The sequence below is a fragment of the Tachysurus vachellii genome, chromosome 8 (genome assembly GCF_030014155.1).
Source record: "Tachysurus vachellii isolate PV-2020 chromosome 8, HZAU_Pvac_v1, whole genome shotgun sequence".
Classification (NCBI taxonomy): domain Eukaryota; kingdom Metazoa; phylum Chordata; class Actinopteri; order Siluriformes; family Bagridae; genus Tachysurus; species Tachysurus vachellii.
Genome location: NC_083467.1, coordinates 5,874,150 through 5,885,783, shown reverse-complemented (window position 1 = coordinate 5,885,783; position 11,634 = coordinate 5,874,150). Strand labels below are relative to the sequence as shown.

The 11,634-nt window shown below is 33.7% G+C and overlaps 1 pseudogene; it reads left to right on the top strand.

Annotated features, from left to right (window-relative positions):
* The first annotated feature begins 3,539 nt into the window (after positions 1-3,539).
* On the top strand, positions 3,540-6,102 carry LOC132849900 (E3 ubiquitin-protein ligase TRIM39-like; annotated as a pseudogene).
* Positions 6,103-11,634: the final 5,532 nt, after the last annotated feature.

Below are 11,634 nucleotides of genomic sequence, written 5' to 3'. Positions count from 1 at the left end.
TCGATTATAAAATGTATACTTCGAAATGTTAGTTAATGCAACCAGCTCATATCACTTCAGTATGACCTTCTCTATGCACTAAAGATTAAACAATTTTACTTTGGTATTTTTTTGGAATAGTTCCTCCTCAAATTCACCATATCTGGCAATATAATTGCACCTGGAGGTAATTTTTTATCCATTTTGAAATGTATTTTTTTTTTTCAAAATGTTAGTTAATAAAACCACATCACTTCCCAACGACCCTCTTTATGCTCAGAATAAGAAGCAAATAATTCTACTCTGAAGTAGAATTAAATAATTCTGAATTCTGAAGTAATTTTCATTCAAATTCAATATTCCTGTCTATTTAATTCAACCAAAGACGGAAAAAAAGGATTTTTCAAGATGTTAGTTGTTCGAACCAAATCAGATCACTTAAGAATGCCCTTCTCTATGGTCACAATAAACATCAAAAAATTTTACTGTGGGATTTAAAAGTAATAGCTCTTCAAACTTACTGCTTATAAACTTACAATATAATTGACATTTTGATTAATTTCCAAATTTGATTGATTTTTAAATGGACAGTTTAAATTGTTAGTTGATCAAACTAAGACAGATCATTTTATAAAGGCCTATTCTATGGTCACTATAATGATCAAGCAATTTTACTGTTAAAATTTGTAATATTTGCTCTTTAAATTCACTGCATCTCTAAAAATATTTGTGCCAGGAGGCACATTAAATCCATGATAAAATGTACCTTTCAAATTGATAGTTGATCAAATTGAATCAGTTCACTTTATATTATATTACTCTATGCTAACAATAAAAGCCAACTAATTTTACTGTGGGATTTTGAAATAAATGCTCTTCAAGTTATTATGTTTACCAATATAATTGTTCCAGAGGCACAGTTTAATATATTATTAAATTTACATTTCAAATTGTTAGTTTATCAAAACTACTCAGATCAATTTATAATGACCCATTCTATACTAAATAAGATAAACCACTTTTACTGTGGAATTTTGAAATAATTAACCTTTAAATCATTCAGTTCATTATAAAATGAAATAAAAAAATTACATTATTTGTTGATCAAACTGACTCATATCACTTCTGGATAACCTACTCTTTGCTTAAAATAAAGATTAATTAAGTAAATAAATAAAATAAAATAAAATAAATTGGTATGATTGGTATAATTGGTATAATGGTATAATTATGTAAATTACATAGTTAACATACTCATCCACATTCCATTCCATACACTGCTCATTTTACAGTTCTATTTTTATTTTATTATTATTTTTTTATTATATGTACATTTTAATTTTCTTTTGTAGTTCTGTACTACATTGTACTATTTTTCCTTATACTTCTGCTTTACTAAAATAAGGAACAGTCATATAACACATTTCACTACATGTGTATGTTTATGTATGTGACAAATATAATTGGAATTTTAATCTGAATTAAAATTTTATAATGGGTTACAGACATTGTAACTTTGAATGTAAATGACCTTAAATTTCCACAGTACAATGTATCAGTCTTTTTTTGCATCGCGTAGGTCATCAGAATCAAAATCAGAATCAGGTTTATTGGCCACACAAGGAATTTGGTTCCAGCTGTTTTTGACTCTCAAAAGTACAGACATAAATAACACTATAATACAGATACAAGATAAGACAGACTATACAAGACAATGCAGATGTGATACAATAGACATTATGAGTATTAAATATGAATACAGAATATATGACTGATCAGTTATGTACATAACGCGTGGGAAGTGCAAATAACAATATTGTGCAATATTATGCTTTTTGTACAATATGCAGCAGAAGTAGTGTGTGTAACACACGGATGATGTGATGACTGACAGTTCTGATAATGCAGTACTTATGCTATGAAGCAGGGAATATAATTATGGTGAGTTGTTAATCAGGGTGATTGTCTGGGGAAAGAAACTGTTCCTGTGTCTGGCAGTTTTAGTAAGCAAAGTTCTGTAGCACCTTCCAGAAGGGAATAATAATATTTAGTAATTATTTAGTAACTATTTAGTAATTAGTATAGTTAATATAGTAACTAATAATAATTTGAAATGTCCAATCTAAAATGTCCAGCTTCTGGTTAAATTATATTGACAGATATAGTGACTTTGAATAAAAGTTACTTTAAAATTCAATAGTAGAATTATTTGATTTTAACTGTGAGCATAGAGTATGTTAATATAAAGTGAACTGATTCAGATTTAAAGAGCTATTACATTAAAATCCCACAGTAAAATTGTTTGATGTTTGTTGTGAACATAGAGGAGGGCATTATGAAGTGACCTTAATTATACTGACAGGCAATGATATTGACAGATATGTTGACTTTGGATAGGAATTATTAAAAAATCCCACAGTACAATATGCTGATCTTTATTATGAGCCTATTATTCGTCATTATGAAGTGATCTTAGTGAATTTTATCAACTAACATTCTTAAATTTACATTTATAATGGATTAAAATCTACTTCCTGCCACAATAATATTGCCAGATGGGAATGGGAATTGGAATTATTAAAATATTCCACAGTAATATTGGTTAATCTTTATTTTCTTTATACATTACATCACATTACATTGCTCAAATGATCTGAAATATTTTATTAGCTAACAATTAAGATATATGTATATATGTATTATGTATATTTTATAATGGATTTTAAAAATAAACATTTGTATGTACCTCATTTTTGATGATTTTTAATGTAATGATTATTTAGACCTTAAGCCTTTATTCTCACAAATACTATAATTGTTTTGTACTTGTTATGTCGCGCATTAATTACAAAAATCATCGTTTTATATTAATATATTGTTCTGTGAAGTAGAAGCTCGGGGACACCTGCTTTCTGTTTTCAGCGCTATTACCGCTACGTAAGTATCTAAAGGCCGCGCCCTAAAAAGTTATGTGCGGGTACTTTAACCGTGCTTTCAGAAAGAGTGGCTGCCTTAACCGCAGTGCTATCTGGGTAATGGTGAATTAAGTTCATTTATTCTCCAATAAAAACGAGAGCTAGTTAACTGGAAGGAATTAGTGTTTGGAATTAGGAAGGAATTAGAATTAGTGAACTGGAATAGTGACAGTTTGAACAATTAAATCTTTATTATAAATTCAGAAGACTTAAATTCATGACTGGATCATTTTGGACAAAAATTTAAATTCATTAATTGGTACTCAGTGATATAACATAAGTGAGTGTTGTGTGCTGTTTCTGATGTAACTGATGACTGTAACAGATCATAACGTGTCTCTGTGAAACTCCTCTTATTAAGGAAGTGTGGTGTCTGAGGTGACTGCAGTCCTTCATAAACAGCCTGCAGCCTTCTGCTCTGGTGAGTTTAGGTTTGTTTTTAGTTTCAGCTCTGTGAAAGGAAGCAACATTTAACTGAATCTACAAAGTCATCTGTTTAAACAATCCTGTAATCGTGTGTTTCATTTTATCAAAGTGAAATCTGAGCAGTCGGACTGGAGAGAACAACAACAACAGTAAAATAAAATGGCTTCTAAGTTCTCAGAGAAGGATTTCTCCTGTCCTGTGTGCTATGAAATCTTCAAGGATCCTGTTGTTCTACACTGCAGTCACAGTGTGTGTAAAGTGTGTTTGCAGCAGTTCTGGGACACCAAAATATCCAGAGAATGTCCTGTTTGTAGGACAAAGTCATCTATGAATGATCCTCCCAAAAATCTGGTCTTAAAGAACCTGTGTGAGACTTTCTTACAGGAGAGAAGTCAGAGATCTTCATCATGGTCTGAAACAGTCTGCAGTCTGCACAGTGAGAAACTCAAACTCTTCCGTCTGGATGATCAACAGCCGGTGTGTTTGGTGTGTTGGGATTCAAGAAAACACATCAACCACAAATTCTGCCTCATTGATGAGAAAGTGACAGACTGTAAGGTAAAGAACATGTTCATTGAGTATATAATAGCTGCTATTCCATCATATCCAAATGTTCCCCATCTGAAGTGTGACCTGCATAAACAGGAGCAGATATATAATATATAACATTTTCTTCTGCTTTTGGTGCATTTCAAAAGCTATTCTAACTGCTTGTAAATGATAATATACTGTAGCTATTACTGTCACATTATGTATAAACTCATATTGAACATTGTACAGTTCAATCCCCTTAATAATCAGTGATCTGAGTTAACAATGTGTACAATAAGAGCTGAAACACAGAGTCTTCATGCAGTGGGTTAATTTATTTCAGAAGGAGCTCAAAACTGCACTGAAGCCCCTACAGGAGAAACTAAAGATCTTTACAGACTGTAAACTGAACTGGAGTCAGACTGCAGAACATATAAAGGTTACAATCAATAACATGGTTTTGATAGAATTCTATTCTCCATCATTGTAAAATCAGTTATATTTCATTTAATTTCCTCTTCACTGCAGATTCAGGCCCAACACACAGAGTGTCAGATTAAGGAACAGTTTGAGAAGCTTCACCAGTTTCTACGAGATGAAGAGGCAGTCAGGATCGCTGCACTGTGAGAGGAAGAGGAGCAGAAGAGTCAGATGATGAAGGAGAAGATTGAGAAGCTGAGCAGAGACATATCATCTCTTTCAGACACAATCAGAGTCATAGAACAGGAGATGAGAGCTGAAGACTTCCTGTTCTTACAAGTAAGGGTCATTTAGTCAGTATTTATACTGTGAGAAAGTAAAACTTCTTTCCATCATCAGAAACGTCACATTTCAGTGGTGTAAAAATGTAAATCATATCCACTGATATGTGCTTTGTTGTTTTCCAGAACTACAAGGCCACAGTGAAAAGGTGAGTGATGTGGTTCCTGTCTCTCTGCTTCTCTGTGTTTCTGAATCCAAAGCCACAGCAACACTGACTCCTGAATGTTTTTGCAGAGCCCAGTGCACACTGCAGCATCCAGAGGAGCTTTCAGGAGCACTGATCCATGTGGCAAAACATCTGGCCAACCTGAAGTTCAGAGTCTGGGAGAAGATGCAGGACACTGTCCAATACAGTAAGAGTCTTTCTTTCTTTCTTTCTTTCTTTCTTTCTTTCTTTCTTTCTTTCTTTCTTTCTTTCTTTCTTTCTTTCTTTCTTTCTTTCTTTCTAAGCATGTTCATGTAACATAAGGGAACTCTTATTCTGAAAGGCTTCTATTAGGTGTCAGACTGATCAGTGTTTGAAGTGTAAGCAGAGAAACTGAGTGAAAACATGGAGAGTTGTAGCAGCTTACAGACGTTTTAGAGTTATTATAGAATTGTAATTATTATAACGATTAGTTACATTTGTAATTTAAGCAAATTATTGCAGTTATTATTGCTCTATTGATAGCTATTAGCTATTGCTCTATTGATAGCTATGTTAGCTATTTCCATGCTAATGTAAAGTTATCCTAGCCTGTGTGTGTGCGTGTGTGTGTGTGTGTGTGTGTGTGTGTGTGTGTGTGTGTGTGTGTGTGTGTGTGTGTGTGTGTGTGTGTGTGTGTGTGTGTGTGTGTGTTTTTTCAGCACCTGTAACTCTGGACCCCAACACTGTTCATCCTTATCTCAGTGTATCTGATGATCTGACCAGTGTGAGATTCAGTGATGAAGAACAGAAACTTCCTGATGATCCAGAGAGGTTTGATTACTGGGAATGTATCCTGGGCTCTGAGGGTTTTAACTCAGGGATACACTGCTGGGATGTTGAAGTTGGAGACTGTACGTGCTGGTTAGTGGGTGTGATGAAAGACTCTGCTCAGAGGAAGGGGGAGATAATCTCCAGAAGTGGAATCTGGGGTGTGGTGTATTATAAAGGTAAATATGGAGCAGGTTCTACACCACAGACATTGACTCCCCTCTCAGTAGAACAGAAACTCCAGAGGATCAGAGTGAAACTGGACTGGGACAGAGAAAAGCTGTCATTCTACAACCCTCTCACTAACACACACATACACACTTTCACACACACATTTACTGACAAATTACTGCCATTAATATTTTTTTTTTGGTAATGAATCTCCTCTCAAGATCCTCCCACTTCAGTGCTCTGTAAGAGTGAATCAGATCAGTTAGAACTCATATTGTTTTATTTCAGTTTATTAATGAAATATTGCAAATTAAAAGATTCAGATTCTTGTGAAAGTTTGTTAAAAGTTGAAAGCACTCATAAGTCCATGACTTTCTTCTTCTTCTTCTTCTTCTTCTTCTTCTTCTTCTTCTTCTTCTTCTTCTTCTTCTTTTTTTTTTAATGATAATGTAAAAAGAGAAAGATACATGATTCCCACAACACAATAAATTTTAGCTGAATTAGCAGAAGTGAGCATCTTTACATCATTAGATACAGCACTAAAATATGACTAAAATATAACTAAAATATGTTAAAAAGAATAAAACAGGAGTAAAAGTAATTTGGATAAAAAGTGCAGTCAGTGTGAAGCAGCACAGTGCTCATTTAGTAAATGCAGAGTTAAACAGATGTGTTTTTAATCTTGATTTAAAAGTGTCTACTGTTGAAGCACATCTGATCTCTTCTGGAAGCTGATTCCAGCTGTAGGTGGCATAATAACTACTGTAAATGCTGACACACCTTGTTTTGAGTGAACCCTTGGTATCTCTAACTGACCTGATCCTAATGATCTGAGTAGTCTGCTTGGTTTATATTCAATTAGCATACAGTATCTGTAATGTATTTCGATCCTAAGCCATGAAGTGATTTATAAATGAGTAACAATACTTTAAAATCTATTCTAAATGTAACTGGAAGCCAGTGTAAGGACCTGAGGACTGGGGTGATGTGCTCAGATTTTTTGGTTCTGGTCAGAATTTTGGCAGCAGCGTTCTGTATGAGCTGCAGCTGTCTAATGGTCTTTTTGGGGATCCCAGTAAGGAGTATACAATCTAGCCACTAGGGAAACCAGAGTAATTTATGTGATTAAGAAAATATTATTTTATATTTTAGGTAAATACATTTTATTAAATCTGTCAAGCGCATTAACTGGTTTAAAGCCACAACATGCAATATGATTTTTTTGTCTGCTTTTTAACAGTTTTATCAGTCACTGCAATAAATTTATACCATAAATGTTTCATACCATGAGTAAAACAGTGCATGAATAGTTTACATTGTAGAGAGATTTCATCTAGTGATAACATTACTGTGTTTCTGAAGAGGTTTAATCATTCAGTTCTTCTAACTTTCTGAAACGACTTTGAGAGCATTTTGGAATTCTATGCCGTCTCTTTGGCCGTGTAAGTATTTCAAATATCACACAGACAGGGTGCTTTTACTGTAGCACTACATATTAAATCATGGAAATTACACTCGCATACCTATCCCATGCTTGTGTAAAGTGTTTGTGCACATTTAAGGCTTTACACACTCGGAATAACATGGAATCTCATATACACCGCTGCGTTTTTTCAGGAAATGGAAGTTACAATTCCACACACTGTGGTTCGCTGTGCTATTCCTGTCCTTCTTCAGCACAATACCTCAGAATTGACCAAGGTTTGCTTTGTAAGTATAGTTGTAAAAATTGTGACCAATATTTGCTTTTTTTTAAAGGTTAATGAATTTTGAATGCTTTGTGGCAATGTATGTAAAGCTCTGCCTAATGTCTACATTAGATATAATTACTTCCATTGTTTTATATTTTATCTTTTCAGAACTTTGAGCACCTTCCTGTTGACATTCTGACCATCATCAATGAAGACTCTCATCACTGCTCTTTGTTGATCTCTGTATATTCAGTCTCCAATGTTACCATCCTAGAGAGAGGTACAGTATTGTTATGAATGATGTCAGGGACCTGTCTTTTTCTGTTTATCTCTTGTTCGGACTATCGTACCATCTTGAATACCCAAAGTGCACGAAGAACACATTCAACTTCATCAAATCAAGCTTGATCTGGGATCAAAGTCATTATAACCAAAACTTCAAACTTTGAAGAACCAGTTATTTGCCTGAATCAACACATCTCAGATTAATGGGTCGAAATTACTGACCTGCAGTTCAAATGGCTACTACTGAGATGACATAATTCACAACACAATGTCATAGCAAAAAAAAACAAAAAAAAACCTTTGTTCAGTTCTACTTTTTGATTGGATTCAGTTGATTATTCAGTATTTATATTTGTATAACAGCTTTAAAACATTTATAATTTGTATTTTTGTTATTTTCATTGTGTGACATAAGTTAATAGATCACCATATCCTTGTATTAATGTCAGTCAGTATGTTCTGCTTACAGGCATTCAAATAAGGTTTGTAAAATGTTACAGGAAAGTAGAGATATTTAGACAGCTGAAGTTTTCCAAATTAAACTACTGTTGACTTTAATTCTGAGATGCTAGTTTAAAACATTTTGATGCAGGACTTTTCATGTACAGTAGATGTTTAGAACACTGTGGCAGTCATCCAATAACTAGAAATTAGTTATCTTGTTTGTTAATTCAAATTTACTCAAGCTCTGTTTCTGCTGTAATCAACATATTTGAAAATAAATGTTTTGAAGTGATCTGAATGGAGACTTGTGATTTTTACTAGTTGCCATGTATTTGAAACTGTACATAACATTAAATAAGAATACTGCTATTATTAATAAAAAATAAAAAAAAAATTATTATTAAGTAAACCTTTCTGGTACCATTCCTCAAACCACACATTCAGTTAAGTTAATAAAACTTAAATGGTTTAATTAAATGTTACTGAATACAAGTAAGGAATACTTTTAACATATTAGAAATTATGACTTTAATGACACTTAATACGACAAAGTTAAGATTACTTAATTGAATTAAGGCAATGAGTTTGCACAATTCAATTAAGTAAACAACAAATTACTTTTTACAGTGCTGACTGCTATGTACAAAGAAGGCTTTTAATGTCATTTCCATCTGATTTCATGTCAAAGGTGAGGAATTTACAAACTTTACAAAAAATTTACAAAAAAATTTAGAAACACAAACTTGCTCACTAGCCTGAACGCCTCCTTTTCTATTCCCTTATAAAATTCACTAAAATCTTTATTTCCTTTAACTATAGAGAAGTGAAGAGAAGTGACATGACATACGGCTAAGTATTGTGTCCCATTTAACCCATCCAAAGTGCACACACACACACACCGTGAACACACACCCGGAGCAGTGGGCAGCCATTTATGCTGCGGCGCCCAGGGAGCAGTTGGGGGTGGGGGGTGGGGGTTGGGGGGCAGTTTTGGTGCCATGCTCAAGGGCACCTCAGTCGTGGCCGGGTCGATACTCAAACCCACAACCTTAGGGTTAGGGGTCAGATTCTCTAACCATTAGGCCACAACGTCCCCAAATAGATTATTTACTTCTTACCTTAATCCCAGCAGCTGAAGCATCGACAGTCCTTGAGAACTGTGTATATAGAGAGCTGTAGGGGATGGCTTCCTGGATTAATCATAACAAACCCATGAGTGATGAGTGAAAGTCAGGATTAGCTGACATTGAAGAACAACAGTGACTTCACTGGGTTTCTACCTGTGCTGAATTCAATCATAATGATGTTTCTGCAGTAAAGGAGAATTAATAAAGGAAAGCACCAGAAGAAAAACTAAAAATCTCTATAAATAACATAAATGTAAAATTCTAACAACCTAACAATCTAACAAGTTCTAAACCTTTGATTGAAAAAAATAAAAATAAAAATTAACCAAAAAAAATATATTTCAAAATATCTTCCAATGTTTTAGTTATGTTTTTATTACTCATGTTGTGTTTGTCCCATGTAAGTCTTGTATGCGGGTGATCGAGACAGAGATCCGGGTTTGAGCCCCACTTCAGGCGGCATCTCCTGTTACAGTGGTCAAAGACACCAAAATATTGTATTTGAAAGAAAAGCAAAACTCAGGAAAGAAACTTTGGATGAAAAGAAAAATCTGACCAAAATGTATTTTAAAAGTCAAAAACAAATGCAAAATTGTTTCTGGAGCAGAGTTACAGAAACAGCAGCTGGTGTTAATGTCCTTTTTAAATCTTAATGAAATAAAGGATTTGACAGGAGAACAAAACCATCCCAGTATGACATCACATGAGTTGTTGAAAAAGTGCTCTGACTCTTTTATAGAGAAACTCCTTTTAAATCTATTTGTTTTATTGGGTTGAATATCTGACAGAGCAGCAGCTGAGAAGAAGACACTCTCTGTAATGTAAAATGGAATAAATAAAATGGAATAAATAAAATAAAATAAAAAAGAAAACTCTTCAAAATCACAGTCTATCTTTCAATAAAATTGTGCTAAGAGCCAAATTAAATTAAACTGTTAGTTGATCAAACCAAGCCAGATAATTTCATAATGACTTATTCTATGGCCACTAAAATAATAAAGAATTTTACTGTGGAAATTTTTAATAATAGCTCTTCAAAGTCACTGCATCTGTCAAAATAATTGTGCCAGGAGGCACTTTTTAATTCATTATAAAATTTACATTTCAAATTGTTAGTTGATCAGTTCACCTGAGATCACTTCAGGATGACCTTCTCTGTGCTCACAATAAAGATAAAAGAATTTTACTGTAGAATTTTGTCAAAGTCACTATATGTGTATATAATTCAGCCAGAAGCTAATTGTGATCCATTGAACTAAAATATTACTAGATCAATCTTACTCAGTTTAACTTAGGATGACCTAATCATGATCATTCAGTTTTACTGTGGGATTTTAAAGTTTATTTTTATTTATTGATTTATTTTGATTAATATTTCTCAATATTAAAAAATGTACTCTTTTTCCTATTAAATATTTAACAGAATATAAAGGTTCCAATTAGGGATGAAGTCACATATTTGGGAATCAAACTAATCAGATAGAGTACAATCTTCTAAAAAACTTCCAACCTATTATTTAAAAAATTTAAACTAAATTTGATATGTGGCTCATGAGAGATTTATCACTCAAAGTGAACATTAATGACAAACAAAGTTTATCAGTTATAATTACAATTGCAGATGGCTAAATAAAAATATAGAGCAGTTAAGTTTGTGTGTCCTGTATTTTACCCTGGGGAAGTGAGAACCTGGACATCTCCATGTATCACTGTGTTATTTCTAGCTTTATACACCAGTCTGACCTCAACACATTGGAGGTACCTGTGTTACAGCTTGTGACTCTGATCAAGTTATAGGTAGCCTCCCTTCCAAAGCTGGAAATCTTCTTTATATACTATGCTCCAAGCACAGCCTTGTGCTGATGTACTTTAAGACGCAAGAGTTTAAACAAAATAAACTCAAAATCTAACGGACAAAGGGACGCTAGAGCATTTTATTTATAACTAAACTATCATCTCCTGATAAGGGTTTTGTGCATGCTTTACCAAAAGTTATATTAAAAGAAATCCCTCCAAATGTCTGTGTGTGTGTGTGTTTGTATAGAGTATAGAGCATTGTCATGGTGGGAATAATGCTACATTTTTATTTATTCATTCATTCATTCATCTTCTACCGCTTATCCGAACTACTCGGGTCACGGGGAGCCTGTGCCTATCTCAGGCGTCATTGGGCATCAAGGCAGGATACACCCTGGACGGAGTGCCAACCCATCGCAGGGCACACACACACTCTCATTCACTCACGCAATCACACACTACGGACAATTTTCCAGAGATGCCAATCAACC